The sequence below is a fragment of the Rutilus rutilus genome (assembly GCF_951802725.1).
Source record: "Rutilus rutilus genome assembly, chromosome: 8".
Lineage (NCBI taxonomy): Eukaryota > Metazoa > Chordata > Actinopteri > Cypriniformes > Leuciscidae > Rutilus > Rutilus rutilus.
The window spans coordinates 35,846,889-35,854,464 of record NC_140222.1 but is presented as its reverse complement, the minus strand read 5'-3'; positions in this window follow the sequence as shown (position 1 = coordinate 35,854,464).

The following is a 7,576-nucleotide window of genomic DNA, read 5'->3' as shown; positions in this document are numbered from 1 at the left end:
GTTTCTTGTCGCTAGAGGGCGCCGTGTCACACATTGTACAGTTTTGATATTATTACATCATGTGATTGCAAAGAAATCAACGATTTTGAGGCTGCTTTTGGCATGTGCCGTGCAAGTAAGTTCTTTTTATTCACAACTTAAGTAAATATATATAAATATAATATGTAAATATATTTTATGTGTGTGTGTGATTGTAAAATTAAATGCTTTTTTGTGTTTTTTTTATAGGTTTTTTGAGAAGTTGTTCCTTATTAAACACATCTCAAGGTAAAATGTAAACACAGCCTACCATTTCAATACATATTTATAATATAATAAGTATTTCTATTTTGTAATGCTTGTCGTTGTTTTCATCCCAGTGTCTTTCAAACCTGAGCTTAAGCAGATCAGAGTTGAGTGAGGAGATCAGGCTTTGGAAATAATCATGCTTGTCTGTAATAGGTTTGTAGTCGTTCTGTTGAAGGTGAGTCATGTTCACTGAAATAATCTGGGGATATTGGATCCTTTTTCCATCTGCCAACAACACAAACACAGTTTTATCTGCCAGATCCACTCAGCTGATCACTAAACTGATCCAAGAGTCCTTTGGGCCTGTCCATCTCTCTTCTCTTTAACTGCTCACACGCTTCTCTCTGCCAGAATCGCTCTCTCGCGACCCTTAACGTAATCAACAGATGAAACCACCCCATAATCACGGGGAGGCCACGATAAACCTCGCATAAATCTGTCCCTGCTTTACAGTCGTTCACCACACAAGTTAATTTGTTGTCTGACAGGTGCCGTGTCAAACCTATAACCACCATGTGCCCTTGACTCTGTCTGTCTCTGGGAATAGTGTTAGGGTCCCATTAAACTTGTCAGTTTGGTGAGCGGTGTCCTGCTGGGAGAACAGATGCTGCCGTCTCAATGGCTCTTCACACAAGTCGCTTCACTGTCAGGGGATGAACTTTCAGCTGCCTATACAATCGGCATTTGTTCAGAAAATTTTAGGCTAAAAGAATTAAACACAATCTCTTGCATTATAATTTTTTTTTTTAAGTAAAAGCAGCTTTTCTTAGTGGACAAACATTTAAATTCCCATTATGAACTTTTAAGTCGCAAATCACTATATGTGACCAGTTATTCAAAAATGCCCTACTTATTCTATCATCATTTCATGTGGTTGTATTTTGTACATAAGAGCTGAACACAAAATTAAAGCGATATATCGATATTATTATTATTATTATTATTATTATTTTTTTTTTATTTTTTTTTGCAGAATCCACCAGTAATCAAATAATATACTTTAAAAAGTAAAGTACAGAATGACTTTTATTCTTGTAACACTTCTTAACCTCCTCTCCGGTAATTGCAACAAGAACGTGTCTGCCCATAGACATAATAAATACATAGACGCCCTATTGGCCGCTGGATCGTACATCAACGGCGCTGCCATATTGCGGAGGGCAACTTTCCCATAACTCATAACGGGAATTGAGAAAAATGCTGAGACCTGTTTTCATTTGTGTTCAAGGCTGAACATTTGTTTCTGGTTGTATTTGGTCATTACCGGTATATAATTAGTAATAGTAACGTTAGTTGGCCACCGGAGACAGTCAGACTAAAATAGCTACCGATGTCGCTAGTTAACTTAGCTGTGAAAGTTGAGACATGAGTTGACATGATTTATATTATAGTTTTAGCTTATATTAAATGTGAAATAGTAAATTTCCTGAAATCTAAATATTCATCAATATTTTCTTAAAACCGACTTTTATGACAAGTACTCGGGCAGATACTAGTCACTATTTCATTTACTATTTTATTATTGTCTATATTATTCTGCAATTTATATTACATTGTATTTGCTATTATTATTATTATTATTATTATTATTATTATTATACCACTTGCGATTTATCAATCTATTATAGTTATGCTGTTAAATTATTGTACTAGTCACTATTTAACTTATTATTTAGTTTTGTCTATATTCTGTAATTGATTTTTCATATTCTATTGCTATTATTATAGTATTGTACATAAACTATGTTATTATCAATATATTATTATTATTATTATTATTATATTATTGTGCTTATGATATTATATAATTATACTATTCATTACTATTTTATTTGCTGTATAATGTTTATTTTATTGACTACACACTAATTTACTGTGACTATAAACTATTTACTAACACTTCTCACTTTATCTTATATTTACTATTTGCATTGCACTGTAGTTGTACCATATCATATGTGTTACCATAAAGGATCCATCAGTTATCTCTGTTATTCTATATTTGGAGTATCTGTATGTGTATATATATATATATATATACAGTACCAGTCAAAAGTTTGGAAACGTTACTATTTTTAATGTTTTTGAAAGAAGTCTCTTATGCTCATCAAGCCTGCAGTAAAAAAAACAACAACAAAAAAAACAGTAATATTATGAAATATTATTACAATTTAAAATAATGGTTCTCTTTTTTAATATACTTTAAAATGTAATTTATTTTTGTGATGCAAAGCTGAATTTTCATCAGCAAGTACTCCAGTCTTTGGTGTCTTATGATCCTTCAGAAATCATTCTAATATGCTGATTTATGATCAATGTTGGAAACAGTTGTGCTGCTTAATATTTTTTTTATAACCTGAGATACTTTTTTCAGGATTATTTGATGAATAAAAAGTAAAAAAAATAACTGTTTTTATTTAGAATAGAAATCTTTTGTAACAATATACACTACCGTTCAAAAGTTTGGGAACAATAAAAAAAATTTTTTTTGAAGAAATTAGTACTTTAATTCAACAAGGATGCGTTAAATTGATAAAAGGTGATAGTAACGATTTATATTGTTAGAAATGTTTTTATTTTGAATAAATGCTGTTTTTATGAATAAATGCTGTTAACGTTTTACTCATCAATGAATCCTGAAAAAAGTATTCCAAAAAAATATATTAAACAGCACAACTGTTTCCATCATTGATAATAACTGAGTATCAAATCAGCATATTAGAATGATTTCTGAAGGATCATAAGACACCAAAGACTGGAGTAATGATGCTGAACATTCAGCTTTGCATCACAAAAATAAATTACATTTTAATTAAAATATATTAAAAAAGAACCATTATTTTAAATTGTAATAATATTTCATAATATTACTGTTTTGTTTTGTTTTGTTTTTTAACTGCAGGCTTGATGAGCATAAGAGACTTCTTTCAAAAACATTAAAAATAGTAATGTTTCCAAACTTTTGACTGGTACTGTATATACATTTTAGTGCTATAAAAATACCGAAAGCACCTGCTGGTGATTTTTATTTTTGCCGATTTGTTTCATTTTCTCAATGACGGTCAATTCTTAGCACAAGAAAAGCTCAAATCGGGTTAAAGACAGAAAATACTTTTTCCACAATAAGAAAACTTGGTAACACTTTATAATAACTGCGCACTATTAATCATTAGTTAAGCATTACTAAACAGTTAATTCATCATTTATAAAGCATTAATAGACGTTAATAAGCAGTTTATAAATACGGCTATAAATGCTGTATTCTTGATTTATAAGCATAGCTTCAATGTGTTTAACAATTGTATTTTCATAATTTATTAATGATCAATTTATCATTTTTGTAAATGAAGTATTGCATTATTTACAAACAAGTTATTTAGGTGTTGTCAGCGATTCATAAGATCACTTAGAAAGTGTAAGTAAATGTAGTAAATTCAGGTAGTTATAACACATTTAGTTGTGGCCAGTAAACTATCTTTGTGAGCTCATCTAAAGTGAGGACTAGTTATGCCTCGTAAAGCATTTACAAAGGAGATTTAAAGACTCGGTTATCTTCTAAACAGAAAAAGGAAACAAACACAACACAGTGATACAGAACATACAAATATTTAACAGCCTTTAAATCTCCTTTATAAATGCTTTACGCGGCATAACTAGTCCTCACTTTAGATGAGCTCATAAAAATAGTTCACTGGCCACTAGTAAATGCTTTATAACTACCTGAATTAACCCTGAATTACAGTAGAAATACATGTTAATAAAGCACTTATTAACACACTAAGTAACTATTACTATAAGTCTGAATAATATGTATGAATGTACATTTAAATAATTTATTAATCATTTACTTACACTTTCTAAGTGATCTTATGAACCACTGACAACTCCTAAACAACTGATTTTAAAATAAAGCAATACTTCATTTAGAAATTATACATTGATCATTAATAAAGTAAAAAAACAAACAATTATTAAACACATTATAGATATGCTTTTAAATCAAGAATACAGCATTTATAACTGTATTTATAAACTGCTTATTAATGTCTATTAATGCTTTTATAAATGATGAATTAACGGTTTACTAATGCTTAATTAATGATTAATAGCGTGTGTTACCGAAAACTTTATTTCATTGAATGTGAAAATTTTATGATATCTCGGTATAGGGATCTTCACAATTCTTATCCAAGAATAAAAAGCCAAATACATGACAAGCCTGAGCTTTGACACTTCCTTATTAAAAAAAATTCAGTTTTAATACCTAAAAAAATATATTTTATAAGTCTAATTATCGAGATTTTAAATAACTAGAGATGGAACTTTTTGTACACCACATACAAACCACTGAAATCAGTTGATAAATGTAAACGTTATTTTAGTTTTTATCCAGAGAAACCGCAGCTCACCCGTTGTTTACTTGCATTTGTTTACAGCGCAGTCTTGCCCTCAGCAATATGGCGGACGCGTTGACGAATCGCAGCACCGTTCCAAAGCGACCAATAGGGCGTCTGTGTATTTACTATGTCTATGTGTCTGCCAGATATGTCGTGTATACTTTCACGTTGTTATTTGCGTATTTATTTGTTTCAGTTGTTGTATTTACTGGCTCGACTGTAAAAAATTAGGTCATAAACTCTTCTCAACCTGCAGATTAGGGTGGTCCTTATTTTTAAAGTCTCCAATTGTCATGCTCTTAACCCTTCAAATTGTTCCTTTATATAAGAAAATACAGCATGCCAATTTGTATGGCAGTAACATAATTACTAGCAGCTCAATAGCTTTAAACTTTCTAGTAAAATTCCCAAAAAATCTCCACATATTCCATATGCTCCATATATTCCTAAATATGTATTTTAGATGCATATCTCAGTTTACTTATTGTAGAAACTAAATCCAAATTAATCCATCCATGACCCGTTTTAGCAGATTTACCTTTCCTGGTGGAATCAATACATATTTCTATTGATGATCACCTTTTTTATTGTTTGGGTTTAGAGCACATTTTTTGGTTAAAAAAATTACATTACGTTCCTTGAAATTGACCCGGAACTTTGGCCGAATCAAGCAGATTATCAGGAGGCACAGGCAATCATACATGCAATGAAAGTAGTCGAGAGAGGAGTGGCTCTGATTCAAGAATACAATGGCTATCTCACACACTCTGAAGAACAATTGCAGTTTCTCCTTCATGTGGTGGAAGATCATGTGCTGAGCATCAAAAATGAGGGATTGTTGAAAACTTTGTGCTTTTTTTTTAGATTGTTGTCATTGTTGTCATGTCAGTGTTGCTCTGATTTCAATAAAATGTAGTTCATTTGCAGCAACTTTTAATATTACTTGCATATCACAATAACGCCGCACAGCTTAACATAGGCAATCTTCCACATGATTGAGCTACCTCTAGATATCTTTTTTTTTTGTCAACATTTTTGCATATTTCTAATTTTGAAGTTAAAAGGAACAGTTTAAGAGGTTAAGACACTAACATTTTGCAAAAAAAAAAAAATTGGACTTGATAAGGACCACCCTAATGATGATCCTTTAAATTTGACCCAGCAACTACGAGCTCTACATATAACCTCTCGCTGAGGCGTCATTGTGTCACTGCGGATCCATTTTTACCCTTGTAAACCATATGTGAAAAGGCATTTACAGCTTGCCGCTTCGAGTGGGAACTGCATTCGTTCCTTTTTTAAAGCAGTTTTATGAGGTCGTGCAGAAGGTTTATGGGAGCAACAGCAGCAAACTGGAAGTTTTCATTGTATTATATGCATATTCTAACCATTATTGTTTTCCTGATGAGTGATGTTTGAGCGTTTAAATCCCGTGTGGTATAAACACTGGGATGTATTGTGGCGAGTTAACGAGAATGGCATTCGCAGCTGTAGCTGAACCTTTTTCTGAACAGCAATCTAGTGTGAAGGGGCAGCGTTACGACTCAGCACAGGTCTCATTTAAACAGGGAGGATCGTCACATGGGTGCTGCTTTCCGTCCTTTTTCGAAAATATTCTCGTAAAATACTTTTTACACTACTGACAATGTCCATGACAGCCATATTTTTTCCACCAGAATGTCATTTTCAGCACACCTCAGATCATGTATGGTGTTTAATATCACTCTTAAACATTTATAGAATAAAATGGCTGACTACTTTGTCTTGCTATAGGGAAAAATTCACTGCTAAAATTGCAGTTAAATCATATTTTGACACTTTTTTTTTTTTTTTTTTTTTTTTTTTATTATTGGGGAAAAACTGTTGTGGAAATGACGGCACAGTTGAGGGACAGGATTTTCATAGTTAAGATTGAAAGTCGTTTGAAAAGTAAGAAAAATCAATGGCGTCGTAACAAAAGGTGTGTGTGACTCTTGTGACTGAGGTGTTTGATGCGCAGCTCCACCTGTCGCTGTGGTCAGGGCTGTTTCCCTGGGTTTTCTGTGTGCAGTTGTCCTGCTGATGTGGAACATTTTGTCCAGCGCTTGCAGTTTCAGTGTCAGTCATTCTCTCAACCGTATCTGCTTTCCTACAAGTCAGGAATACTCTGGGATTGTGAGCGTGAATGTCACACATGTCTGCAGAGGGTTAATGAGGGGGTCCGCAAGAATCTAATCGATATTCTGTGCATTTGCTGTTCGTTATTTAAGAGTGGCAAATTACAAATCTTTATGCTTTCATGTATATTTTATTTGTTTAAAATCTATCTGTGTCTGTCTGTCACTATCTAGGTGTATCTTGATCTTATCTATCATTCTATCTGTCTATCGCTCTATATCTATCATCTATCACTTTATTTATTATTCTATCGCTCTATCACTATTGTTCTATCTATCGCTCTATCTCTATCGCTCTCACTATATTGTTCTATCTAGCACTCTATCTATCACTCTATCTCTATCACTCTCTCTCACTCTATCTATCGCTCTATCACTATATTGTTCTATCTATCACTATCTCTATCGCTCTATCACTATATTGTTCTATCTATCACTATCGCTCTATCACTCTATCTCTATCACTATCTATCTATCTATCGCTCTATCACTATTGTTCTATCTATCACTCTATCTCTATCACTATCTCTATCTATCGCTCTATCACTATATTGTTCTATCTATCACTATCGCTCTATCACTATCTCTATCACTATCTCTGTCTATCACTCTATATCGCTCTATCACTATCTCTATCTATCGCTCTATCACTATTGTTCTATCTATCACTCTATCTCTATCACTATCTCTATCTATCGCTCTATCACTATATTGTTCTATCTAGCACTCTATCTA